The sequence below is a fragment of the Phocoena sinus genome, chromosome 2 (genome assembly GCF_008692025.1).
Source record: "Phocoena sinus isolate mPhoSin1 chromosome 2, mPhoSin1.pri, whole genome shotgun sequence".
Classification (NCBI taxonomy): Eukaryota; Metazoa; Chordata; class Mammalia; order Artiodactyla; family Phocoenidae; genus Phocoena; species Phocoena sinus.
The window spans coordinates 2,826,090-2,839,547 of record NC_045764.1 but is presented as its reverse complement, the minus strand read 5'-3'; the positions used below and the strand labels follow the sequence as shown (position 1 = coordinate 2,839,547).

At 45.8% G+C, this 13,458-nt stretch overlaps 1 protein-coding gene across 12 annotated transcripts in view; it reads left to right on the top strand.

The window, feature by feature from the left end:
- Positions 1-5,453: 5,453 nt before the first annotated feature.
- Positions 5,454-13,458, top strand: part of ZNF438 (zinc finger protein 438) — a 171,418-nt gene continuing 163,413 nt past the window's right edge. For 5 of the 12 annotated variants that reach the window (XR_004347968.1, XR_004347966.1, XM_032618977.1 and 2 more), the window contains exon 1: positions 5,454-5,545. The gene's annotated coding sequence lies outside the window, so the exon portion shown is untranslated. Of the gene's footprint in view, positions 5,546-7,429; positions 9,014-13,458 lie in introns of those variants that run through there. The other 7 variants (XM_032618988.1, XM_032618972.1, XM_032618982.1 and 4 more) reach the window with 3 other exon arrangements.

Here is a 13,458-nt window from a genome sequence, read left to right as displayed (position 1 = left end):
GAAGAGGGGGGCTAACATCATCAGAGCCTCTGATTTTTGGAAGAAGCCCAAATACTTGCTTTTTAAATGTTATCTTCTGATATTCAAGAATTTAAAAACACAACGTGGACCAAATCGAACACCTCAGTGACCTGAGCACCATCTCTAGCTTAAAGTCCAGGCGCAACTGGATCTGACCTTGCAAAATCAGATTTAAAAATTTAACTTTAATTTGGCCTCATTATATTGCTTTAACTGATTACAAACTGCCTGAACCCAACACAAAGGGTAAACAATAGATGACACTTTGTCAAGTAGAGAAGAGACATGCCGAATTAATTACCAAGGGGAACCTTCACATACCTTTAGAGCCAAATAGAACTTAACTGGGATAAAACTCAGAGAAGTTGTGACTTTGTTTTCCCAGAACAACAGGGCTTTGAGGATAATCAAAGAGTTTGGGTGATGACAGTGATGGCTTTTTTCTCCTAGGTTGCACCCACCTGTCACCTGTCAGGGAGATGACATACCCTCCTCAACTGAATTCAAGAAATTTGCCCAATGCCTTTTACATTCCGGAAACTGTGTTAGGTGCTAAGGACACAAAGTTGAGTGAATCAATCTCCGTCTTCAAAGAATTCATAGCTTAGTGGGGAGAAAGACGTATAAACATTTTTAAAGCAGTATACTGTGTGCTATTAAATCAAGGATGCTATCTGTGGTAAGATAAATCATTATTTTTTTGTAAAACTAAGAAAAAAATTAATTAAATTATGTTATCCTTTCCATTTTAAGATACATTCTGATTTGAGAGACATTTAAATGTCATGTGCTATAGAAGTTTCTTTAAGGAGCAGAGGGAAGAGATGGTTTGACCACCTGGGCAAAGCAATGAGCTCCAGGGTAGTATTTAAGGCTGAAATTGGGAGTCAGATAACTTTAAGCTACGTGACCTAGGGCAAGTCACTTAACATCACTTTTTCTCTCATCTGTAAAAGACATAAAAATAGTAGCTACTCTGAAGAGTTGTTGTGAAGATTTCACATAGAGCGCTGATCAATGATTTAGATCTAAGTGCTCAAAAAAGTTGGCTCTTTTTAGCAGAGAGAGTTAATGACAGGACTTGAAGAAAGACTAGGTCTTTTCCAAGAGATAAGGGAGAAAATGGATCCCACGGAGGAAGAACAGAATACACAAAGACTTCAAGCCTGTTTCTGGAACATTCTGCTTGACTGCGGTGCTGTGGTAGGTGGGGTTTCTTCCTTGAGGAATTCTGGATCTTTCTGACACCTTCTTCTTTCTCCTGTACCTTCTTCCCCTGCCCTCGAATCCCAACACACCCACAAGGCAGCTTGGTTCCTTCAGCTTTTCCCTCAAAAGCATGCACCTGGCCCTTTACTCAGTCACGGACTTGGCCTCTCAGAGCCACACCACTAGTGACTTGCTTTCCTTTTCTCTCCTCGCTCCCCCACACCACTCTTGCCGTTGGGAGAAGCCTTTGTCCAATATCCTTTGTCTGAAAGGATTCACTGCTGTTCCCTAGTGCCTGTCAATTTCTTTCCAGGGACTTCATGCAAATAAGGGTGCAGGTGGCCTGCCCTGATTTCGCAAAGTTCCCTGAGGGCTAACACCCTATTAGGGCTTTCACTCTGAACAACATTCAGTGATCCTAATCCCCTCTGAAGCTTGGAGAAGTTACTGGATTTCTCCAAATAACTGGGCACAGAAGTACCCAGGCAATCTGACCCTGTTCAGGGTTTTGCGACGTTAGGCTGCACCATCCTTCGAACAGTTATTTTCTCCTAAAAATCCTCCTAAAGGATTTTTCTTCTTGGTATAATTTCTATTAACACAGTGCCCCCTGTTTAGAAAGCAGCTAGTATCCTGAGTAAGAAACCAGCCAGTGTGTGGATTTGAGGTCATGTAACCATCCGTTCATTCCCCCACACATCTTTAGTGAGTACCTGCTCAGGGTAGGGTCCTCAGGTACCAGTAAACCTTTGAGGTTGAACGAGACCAGTATTACCCCTACTCTCACAGAGCATACAGTCCAGCAGGGGAGGAGGTGAAAATCGTTTCCAAGACCCAGAGCAAAGGCAGTTTAGGCAAAGCTTCTCGGAAGAAGCTTCTGCAAAGGAGAGACCACAGGATGGGGAGAATTAACTACGGAAAGGGGTGGGAGAAGAGAGGTGATAAAATGAGATACGAAATAGAACTTTGCAAACCGTGTCACAGCAGCTGTAAGATTGTGGGCTTATGAACGTACCTCCTTCTGCAGCCCCCCAATCTCTGTCCCCAGTCTTTCTTCCACCAAGCTACCCATCTCTGCTCCTTTCTCATGACAACCTCTCTTTTTTTGGGTGTAACTCTTGTTTTGTGGCTGTTTATCATGTTGTCATTATTACAGTCTCGGTTTTTGTCCTGGAGACAAGAGCCCTTCTGGATGTAGAAGTGACCTGGTTATTGTGTTGGTTACCTCGACCAGATCCTGGAGCTGGGAGGGATGCAAGGGGGTTGGAATGGGATTTGGTTTGTCTTGATCTTGATTCTGAATGATGAAATATACATAGAAATCAGGCAACTGGTGGTTATAATAGTGTTTCTGAAACTTTTTGAATTGAGATCCATGGTAAGAAATACATTAACATAGCAACTCAGAAAACACACACGTTACTGAAACAGTAGTTTACTGAAGCTTGTGTTTTGGGAACATTTACCCTTATTGCATGGGATACAATTTGATATTTGATATTTGGGATCTGATTAGTGTTTTCAGGCTGGTAATCCATTAATGGGTCACAAAATCAATTTACTAGGTCATGATGAGCACCTCAAAAATGGAAATAGAAGTGTGGAGACAGGCCAGGAAATGCTGAAGATACGCCTACACTGTGGTCAGTCTTTAGGAGCTAGAATTTACAGATCTTGCACTTTCCAAGTCCCTGTTTCTTGCCTTGTTACTTGAAACTCAATACAGATCAGTGGTTATGGCTGCAGATTCTAGAGTATCTTGACTCTGTTACTCAGAGGCTGTGAGACGTGTGACACTTGGTCTCCTGCACTCTGCTTGCCCCGTGTGTAAATGGGAGATAATAACAGCACTTTCCTCATCCAGTTGCAAGGATTAAATGAATGAATGCAGTGTCTGGCGCATATAAACACGCGACAAATATTAGCCATTATATTTCAACCTTTTGTTTTCCCCTAGTGTTAAGGTTCAGCTTTTCGCAGTTTGCCAATAGGACAAAAGGAAGAGTTATGAAGACAGGGCCCTGGAACCCAGCTTGCTAGGGGCAGAAGATACCAAAGTGAAACAACCACCAGGGGAAACTGAAACCCCAAGGGCCAGAGTGAAGGAAGGTCCTTAGTCCTTCCAGTGCTAACCCTTGAATGTCCAGGGATTTGTTTTGTTTTTGTTTTTCCTTAAAGAAAGCAGTTCTCCTAACAGTTCCTCTCTCTAATATCAACATACGTTTGACCCTAGCTCCTGGCTACTTATCTAGATCAGATTCCAGTCTGTTACAGAAACTTGACTGTATCTGATCATGTATTTCTCCCAAATTTCTACTTGATATTCCCTGAGGTTCCTCTCCTTGTTTGGGTACGCTTTCTGCCTGTCAATCTTTTGTTGGCCGCATTACTTCTTTCCTGCATCTAGCAAGACAGGAGGTTTTTGTTTTGTTTGAAAATCTTGGGGTATCAAGGGAAAAAAATTGTTAAATAATAAGATGAGAAGAAAGGAATGTCTTCTGTCATACCATCTTACAGAGGCAAAAGTATTTTGTATTCAAGAACTTTTAATGCATTTGGTGTATACTTCTTAACCATTTCCATTCCATAAAAGGACAGATGACATATATGATGTGTGGGATGCTCCCAGAGGAGTATCTAGAATCTCCTTAAAAAAGAATTCTAATTTTGGGGATTTTATAAGAATGTAAATAATGAAATTAACAATTTAAAGTTTTCTTAAAATTGTTGTTTTGCAAGGAAAATATACTGTCATTTGTTCAATATGCAGAACTTTAAAAAAGTGCTTATTTTTCTATAACTCTGCTCCACTGAACAAAAACCTTATTTTTGTTAAAATTGTTATCTACAAACTCTAAAAATTTCTTATGTCATTTGATAATGATCGTTAAAACCTTGTATGATATATTAAGATAAAATGTACGAATAATATCCAAATCAGAAACTTCTCTAAGCTTTAATTACTTACGTGGATTTTTCCTGAATAGTACGTTTATTTTTAACCAGCCCAGATATCAGGCGTTAAAGGCTAACATTCCCCAGCATCACTCTTTCCTATAAAAATACTGCAGTATTTTCAGTGAGAGTGTAAACAAACAATTGTTTCAGGTTTTATTTACACTGGAGCTGCCGGGCAAAATTCCCTGCTTCATCTAGCTATTTGTCGTGATTCCAAGTAAGTTTTTAAAAGTGATCCTTTCTCTCTTCAGTACTTCCTCCTTAGCGTCTATTTCCAAGGCCTGTTTTTCCCATTCTTTATTTTTCCTCAAGACATATTTGTCTGAGCCACTTTTAAGCATCAAGTTTTTTTTTTCTGCCTATAAGAGTAATAATATAAGAATCCAACAAGTCAGAAATAAATGTTTAGTATATTGCTGTCGGCTTTTCGAGCCTTCCTTTTTCCTTCCACTGAGCCATCTTTGAACCAGCACTCTTCATTTTTCAGAACACAGGAAAGAGCCTAAAAAGGGGCAGAGACCCGTGGGACGGGCGCAGGAAGGTGTCGTCACGCGAGGAGGAGGTGGCGGAAAGTTTACAAGAGCGAAGAAGCGAACATCCTTGTTTGTACAGATCATCGCCTGCTAAGCTTAATAGAGGAGAACGGTAGTCTGCAAGACGTCTCACTGAGCCAAAGCGGGGAAACCCAGTAGGAAGGGTAGAGGCTAAAAACTCAAGTAAAAGGCTAGAGGAGCCGCCGGGACAGGGTGGGGCCGCCGGGCGCCCGCCTCGCCTCGAGCGGGAGCCGGAAGGGCGGGCCCTAGGGGGCGGGGCCGAGCCGATGTGGGCGGGGCCAAAGCCGGAGCAGGTCCGGTTGGGGCGGGGCCTGGGGCGGGGCATAATCAGAGTGGGCGGGGCCAAGCCAGGGCCTATCCAGTTGCGGCGGAGTCTCGAGGGGGCGAGGCAGGAGCAAGGGCCGGTGGGGGAGCTGACCCCGCCCGGCCGAGGGGCCCGTGGCACCTGGTGAAGAACAAATGGCTGTTTCCTCATGTGGAGGACTCTTAAGGAACACGTGAGGGAGGGAAGGCAATGTCTGTGGAAAATCTACCTCACAACCCTGGCGTCCTGCTCCAGCCCCCGGGCGACAGCTCGCTTGCTGTGTCCCCAGGGTCTTTGCTGCCACGTGGGGCGTCTGCGCCTGCGCCCGCGCCCAGGGCTCCGCGGCGGGGGCGGGGCCGCTGAGGAAGGGCGTGTCTCCCGCCGGCGCGCGGCGGGCGGGGCCGTGGGGGGGCGGGCGGCGGCGACCCGCGGCCTGACCTGCCCGGGCGCCGGGTCTCGTGACGTCACCTCGCCGTGACGCGCACGCGGTAGGAAAACTGTAAGTTTCTGAGGTTTCCTGCAGTTCCCCGGGCCTGCGGGGCTAGCCCGGCTGCTCGCACCCCCGGAGTCGGTGGTGACCGTGGGTTCTGCTCCTGGGGCGGTCCGGGGAGCCGCTGAACGCGGTGACGGGACAGGTGCCCGCCCGGGCCGGGAGCGCGCCCTCCGCGGCGGGAGGGGCGGGCGTGCGAGCAGGCGAGGCCGCGCCCCGGCAGCCCCGCAGCGTCTCCCCTGGGGCCGTGATCGAGGCCGGGGAGGGGGGAGTCCGGGGGGGAGGGGCCCCTTTCTTACTTCCCCGATGGGGGCACTGGGTTCCCCTCTGCACATACTGAGTCAGGGTTCCTGCGGAGACACCCGCCCCCCCGCCCGGGCTTCCTCTGGGGTCCCGCGAGCGACCAGGTGGCTGAGGCGGAGCCACTTGCAGGGATGACCACTTGCTGCCTCAGTGCCCTTTTCGCGTACACTGGAGGCGAAGCGGCCTCCGGCCTCCCTCCGAGGCAGCCCCAGGGCCGGGCGCGTCGTGAGAGCACGCGAGGTGACACTAGCATGTGACCGCGCCAGGAGAAAGCGTACAAAGGCAGTGGGCTACTCTGCGAACGTGGGGACCCGCAGCCCTCTGACAGAGGTCTCGTGGGCCGGGGTCCTTGCCGCGGGTCTGCCTCCCGCCTTCCTCCGCCCGCTCTGATCCTGGACCGCCCTCGAGCCCGACGGCCGATCTGAACGTGGTGGACGGGGGCCAAGAAGTCGCTGGAAGCGTCACCGCAGCGCTCTCGGCGATTATGAGGCCCCGCCGTGCGGGTTTGCAGAGAGAACTATGAGCGCCCCGGAAGAGTCGCGGGGTGCTGCCGTGTCCCTTTGGAACGCCCCGCCGTCGTAGCTGCCTGCCCGCCCGGGCTTGGTGCGCCGCCGACGCGTTAGTGCTGTGCCAGAATCGTTCTCAGATGCAGGGCAAGTGCTTGTCAGGAACTATCGAAGGGCAGAGGACCAGGCACCCCCGGTGTATTTATTCAGGAGACTGAGAGATCACGTTTCCGTAGAGTCAGCTCCAGGGCCTAATACTCTTCCATCCTAGTTTGAAGGGCCTTAGACTGGGAACGCAGGGGTTCGAACCTTTGTTCTGCTCGTTACTAGCCTTTGCGTCCAAAGATGAGTCACCCAAACTTGGAACTTGAGCCTTCTCCCTAAAGTGGGAGATGATGGTATGCGTAGTGTCGCTCTCCTGAGGTTCAGCTGTGGTCATGAAGGTGAAAACGAGAGGCTGGCTCAGTACGGTGTCGTTACTAAGAAATTCACGCCGGTTCCCTAACCCGGGGAAGAGGTGTGTTGTGCTCTCAGAGTCAGGTCCTGGGTCAGAAGCGGAGCTAGAGCATCAAATGAGATGACATGTCCAACCTAGTGGAGCTCACGTTCCGGCGGGGCACCGGGCAGCAAAGAGCAAGGACGTGATGTTATTTCAGACGGCGGTAAGTGCGGTGAAGCAAAGGAAGACAAGGCCAAGAGTGGGAGAGCAGGGCAGGTCGTTTCAGAGGGGTCTGTCTGGGGGACACCTCTCAAGGGGGGTGGTAGTTGAATGGATTGACAGGAGAGGAAGAGCCTGAGGGAAGAGCATGTCAGGCAGGAATAATCATAGCAGTGAAACTTCCCTGGAGCTTACTGTGTGTGAGGCCCTCGTCTAAACGCCTAATGAAGTTTTTACAGCCTTCTGAGGTCTGTATTACTATCTCCATTTTTATCGATGGGATTAGGGCCCTTGTAGGCGTGGGGCAGTGAAGATGCTCCTGGACGAAGCGTGACGGAAAGCCACAGGGAGGTTTGCATCATGGGAATAGCGTCTGACTTCAGTGCTCTTGGATGGAGAGTTAGCCGGAGGGTTGTGGAGCAGGGAGTGTTGAGAGTGGGGAGGTGGGAGAGTCTTGCTGCCCCCTGGGGAGAGACGGTGGGCGCCTGCACTAGGGAGGTACTGGCGAGGTGATGGTACGTGGGCAAAGTCGTGGAAAGCTTCTGAAGCCAGGAGTGCTGGTGTGGACTTACTAGTTGGAGGGTGGGGAAAAGGAAGAAGTGATGACTTCTCAGGTTTTAGGCTGGAACAGCTGGATGGATAGTGGCGCTGTTTCCCGAGACGAGAGAAAGGGGTTTGGGAAGAAAACCGTGCATTCTGTTTTGGACGAGTTTTAGGCGCCTGACAGACATAGTAACAGCAGTACTGGCACTAGGAATAACAGGAAGCACCGTGTAAGCGTGAACTGTGTGCCCGATGGGGTTTTAAGCATGTTTACACATGTTAATTCATTTAATCCTTATATCACAGCTGTGTGTGCCAGGAGCCCTCGGGGTCCCCACTTTACGCGGGAGAAGACAGAGGCACAGAGAGGTTCAAAGTGACCCGCCTGCTGGCACCCAGCTGGGCAGTGATGGAGCTGGGATTCAAACCCCAAGCCGTCTAACTTCCAAGCCCATGCGGTTTATCCCTGTAACGCCCTGCAAGTCGACACGTTGAGTAGGCCCTTGGATGTATGAATGTGGAACTCAGGGGAATGGTCGGGGCTGAAGACACACGTTTGTGTTTCTTAAGAGAAAGCCCTCTTTGGTTCCTCATTAAGCCTTGATTGGCAAGGGGGGAAAGGAGCACAGGCAGTTGGCGCTGTGCTAACTGGCCTTTCATTACTTGATTCCGTTCAGGCAGCCAACATCCACCCGGGCTGAGGTCCGTATCTCTTCTACTTGTCTGTGTCTGGTCCCGAGTCTGGCGCTTGCCATGGAGTAGATGTTAGGTATGACTTTATATGCAGGACATGGCTGAGGTTTGGGGAGTTCAGAGGTGAATAAAACATAGCTCTCTTTCTGGAGGAAGGACCCGTGGGGATAAAACTAGAGTGGGCGGAGCGCACGCTAATGAGCTCACGCTGGCCTTCTTGCCGCCCCTGCTCTGCCCCGCACGCTTGAGGGGTGGGGCGGGGCGGGGGGCCAGAGGAGCAAAAGAAGGCCTGCGCGGCCGCAGCATGGATTCGAGGTTCCCCAAGAGTCCTTTTCAAGAAAAGAATGACTCAGAGCCTTGCCTAGTTTACTATATTTGCATTAGTTTTATTTGGCAACCGTATAATTTTTCCCAAGTGAAATACAGTTTGATATTTGAATATCGTGGTGGAGTGATGAGTTTTTCCAGTTCTGTTACATCAGTGTTGACAGGGCCAGCTGGTGAAATAAGGGAGTTGCCTTAAAATGTTGCAGCTTGCATAATAGAGGGCGATGGAGGGGTTGTGTGAAGTGTTTAGGCAGGTTTCCGCCTGGTTAAGTGAATCAGGCTAAAGTTCCACACATCGGAATGAGTTTGAGTTTCTCTGTGGATCATCCCGCTAACACTGAGCTGTATTTCTTGTCAGAGAAAGAGGATCTGGTGATATTTGTCATGAGTGGAACTGTGTGGAACAATGTGGAAACACAGGAACTTGAACCATACATACAAAACTAGGTATGTTATTTCTGTGGGTTTCTTTCAGGGCATACTATAACCTCCATACATTTATCACAATTTTATTACTTCCTAATGTGAGTGTTTCACATCTGAACCATTGCAGATTATATATTGATAAATTTATGCCATTGTAGATTTCATGATTAATTGCAGAGCTTTTCCCCTACAACAGATAACAGTTATATTTTGTTTAGCTTTTTTAGCTTTCAGTGGGAGAGTTGATCTGAATAACCAAGTCCCAGGACTCTAAAACAGGAACCCTCCGCAAGCATAGAAGTGGAGATGTGCTGTCTCCTTTTGCAGTTCACAAAATCTTAAATCTGCTATGGTAGCGTCCCTAAATTTAATGGAGTTGAAGTGATTATCACTATTTTTTTAACCACAATTGCAGTTAGCTTCCTTAAGAACATTAGATATGGTATAAAGTAGAATTGCATCTTAAGTGGCCTGTTGATGGCTCAGGCTTTGTCACTTTTTAAGTTCAGGCTCTGGAGAGCAGGTTGACGATTAATTGTGTCAGGTAGCTTCCCGGCAGAGGGGCAGTGATGGTCAGCTGTCCTGTTTGAAGACAACAGAAGCCACTCTTTCTAACACTGACCAGGTGAAATATAGCATCCTAGATAACTTATCCAAATTGCGTTTAAAATTTATATTTACCTAGGCAAATTTAAAAACTACCGTGTTAAGAGTACCAGTGTAAGTACTGATATTATGGAAATTGTTTCTTGTAGAAAACCATGTGTCTAGCCCAGTGATGGAATGTAGTAGGCATTAAATGTAATTCTTAAAATTCTACTTCGTATGGTTTCTTTTATTTTTGCACATTACCTTCAACATATATATTATATATTTGCAGTAATAGCTGAATACTAATTTGGGTAATTTTACTTAATATTTTAAATGTTTAAATATGTTTAATTTTAATAATTTAAATAGCTATGTAACACTTAATTTTGATTAATTTCATATTTGGTTGCTTAGAAATTAAAACATCAAGGCTTGATTTTTTTTTTCTCTTTTTCGACGTAAACACTAACGAATAAGAATTATTAAGTCTGGTGGAGACTAAGCTTTAGTGACAGGTTAACCAAATTGTCACCCCAAAAAACTCCCAAGGAGAGAATTCTTAGAGAGGATGAGACAAAAACAGCATGTTGATGGAAGAGGTAATTGAACCGTAACTCCCTACCGTACCTGTAATTCTTCTTACGACGTTACTGTCCTACAGACAGCATTCTTTTCTGGAGTTCTTATGTTGCAAACTGTTAGTTTTTCAGACTGCATTGTAAGCCACCAGTCTACAGGGAGAGAGAGAGAGATGTGAGATAAATACGACTGGAAGGTAGTACTATGGCTGTAGCTCAGTGGATCGCAACTGGGGATGATCTTGTCCCCTCCCCAGCTCACCCTGGGGACATCTGGCAATGCCTGGAGACACCTTTAGGTGTCGCAGCTGTGTGGGAGGGGTGCTGCTCTGCGCCTCCAGTTGGTGGTGGCCAAGGATGCGCCTACGTACCCTACGGTGCACAGAGCAACCCCGACATTGAAACATGATCTGGTTCAAGTGTCAACACTGCTGCTGTTGAGAAACCCTGCAATGTATAGCTTTCTTCTTTTCCTTTTTCTCCCTGATGCTTTAGAAATTGAAGGGGTAGCTTTAAGTGGCAGACACCCGACTCGAACAAAAGATTGTGTTGAACTGCTTTTAGTTCATTGGAGAGCTGAGCCAATTTGGTGCGTTCATTGCGTGGAAAAGAATTCTTGTAGCTAATGGCCGAGTGGTTGCCCAATGGTCTGGTGTGTTGGGTATGTTCTTAGGCGTGAAATGTTTTTCTTAGTAAAGTTAATTTAATTGGAGCATTATATAATCCTGGGTTGTAACAAGTTTGTTAGTATGAATCCTCTTCATTTTTGTGGGTGTGGAATTAATTATCTCCCAGTCAAAACTCCCAGGGTTTCTCTATATTTGAAAAATCCTTTTCACATTAATTGTCATAAATACCCCATGAAATGTGTAGGGTATGCGTTACACCACTGTTTGACAGATGAGGAAACCGACTTAGATCAAATGACTTGTCATGCGTATTATAGCAAGTTAGTGACAAAAGTAAATCTAGGACTCAGAGGTCCGGATGCTTAGGACACGTTTAAGTTACTAGTTTATCATTATCTCTTTTAATCTTTCTGACAGTCCTGTGAAATAATTCCTATTTTATAGACGAGGAAACAGGTTCAGAGATATTAAGTAACTTATTCAAGGTCACCAAACTCATAATGTAGTTTTGACTGTTTCCTCTGAGCTATACTGCCTCTCCATGGATTCTTCTCTAGAAATAAATTCGACAGTTTCTGTATGAAATTCACCAAATCTATGCCTAACCTAATTAAGTAGGCCTCTTGGCGCTGTAGGTGAGGGAAGATTCTCGTCTACCCTCTTTGGGTCTCTAGCTGGGCCTGAGAATTAAACCTGACATAAAACAGTTAACAGGAGAAAAACATACACATTTATTAAACTTTTACATATGCATGGGGGCCTTCACAAGAGAATGAGGCCTGAAGAAGTGACCAGAGCAGGAAGCTTTTGCACATTTTAGACAAACGATAACTTTGTGAAGAGTTGACGAGACAAAGGGGTGTGGGCCAGGGGCAGTGAGTGGTGAGGAGGGTAACAGCAAGACAAGGGTTTTACTGTAATAAGGTTTGTTTGTACAGATTTCTCAGCCCCAGTTCCCCGCCTCTGCTGATAAGAATGTCTTCCTCCTGTACAGGGAGAGTACCAGGAGGAAGTACATGGGAGTTTTATCTCTTGCTTTCAGGAAGGACAAAGGAGACTCAGAGTGTCTTTCTGTACCTGCTGTTTCTTAAGTGCCTTTAATTCAAAATAACCAATATGCCAAAATGGCAGATCTTGCGGTGACATTCTGGTTTCCCTTTAACGCCTAGTCAAATGTTCATGTTACCTTGAAAACAGTTGGTATTCAGTGTTCGTAATCCTCCTCTGACCTGGACGCGAGTGGAAACTCCACGGAGCTTTGGTAAACCGTACGGTAGCACCGCTTGCCGTTTAGAATTTATTTTTCGAGAATGCTGATTCCACAAGCCGTCCAAAACGTGGCCCTCAGCCGCATCTGAGTGTACTTGGTCAGGCAGCCCTCTCGCACCATTCACTTTTGCCGGTCTGATAGAGGGATTTATATTTGGGATAGGACTCCCATTCATTCTAATTTTCTAATTAGAACCTATATTACTCTCTTCAGCCATCTTTTATGTCAAATTGAGACAGTTTTTCTTACTTTTGTCCATGCTGACCTAAACCTCAAGCTGAGTTGACTTTAGCAACAACAAAATAACATAATGGTTGGGTTTTATTTGCCTTTCTGAAACATTTAGAGTTCATCTTACTCTAAATGAGTACATACATCATTTTTGTGAGGTGGTAGGAAGCTGGTGATGGTCGCTTTATTTTCTAGAACTGAAAAATTTAAGAAGAAATGATCAGTTTACCAAGTAAACCAATCTCAAAGATAGGATTTAGAAATTTAGGTTTTCAGACCTTAAAAAACCAAGCCACACTGTCATTTCTATTAGGTCAGAAAGAGTATCTACTTAAATATTTGCTCAGTTACCATATTCTTTGAAGACTATTTGATGACACTCAATTCTTGATACAAGTTTCAGGTAATTGGAAATTTTAGTGTTTCATATGGTACATCCATCGGCTGGGTTTGGACCATTGATAGTGTGAGGTGTGGGCTGGGATTGAGAGCAGAAGGAAAGGGACCCCTTTGTTAGTGCAGCTGTGTATTGGGCTAGAAGGATTATACTTAGGCTTAAAAGGCAAAGACTCTCAACTTCCCATAAAATTGAATTATTATAACAAATATTTTTCTTAGCTTCATGAAGAAAAATGCTAATAACCAAGTAACCATAATATTTATCGTATTATTGAAGGAAGAGACCACCACTCAAGTGTAGCTAAATCAAAGCTGAATTTCATACTTGCTGAGCAAGGGAGAATTATGCTTGCAGAATATAGTCCTCAAAACAGGCAGAGATGTACTTAGGTAGGATTTTGAGGAAGCATGGAGTTTTAGGATTTTTTTTTTTTTTTTCAAAAGTGAGACAATTTAAGGATTGGTTGACTTTAAACTTGGAGTTTAGGGACTGTCCAGCTTTGAGGAGAGAAGGTACTGAAGGGGGGGCAGTTCCTGACTGGCTTACTTTCTCAGCTGTGTACTTAAGTGGAGATATTGAGTAGAGTTTAAGGATTGATTGATTGGGGCTTATTTAAAACCGGTTCTGGGTTTACTTGTTCCCAGCTTGGGACAAGAGCCAAGGAATAATCTTTTCCTTTCTTGAAGTTGAAGAATAGGTACTTTAAATTTTCCACGTTTTTGTCAAACCTTTGTTAGCAGTGGTGCTAATATAACACTTCTGATTTT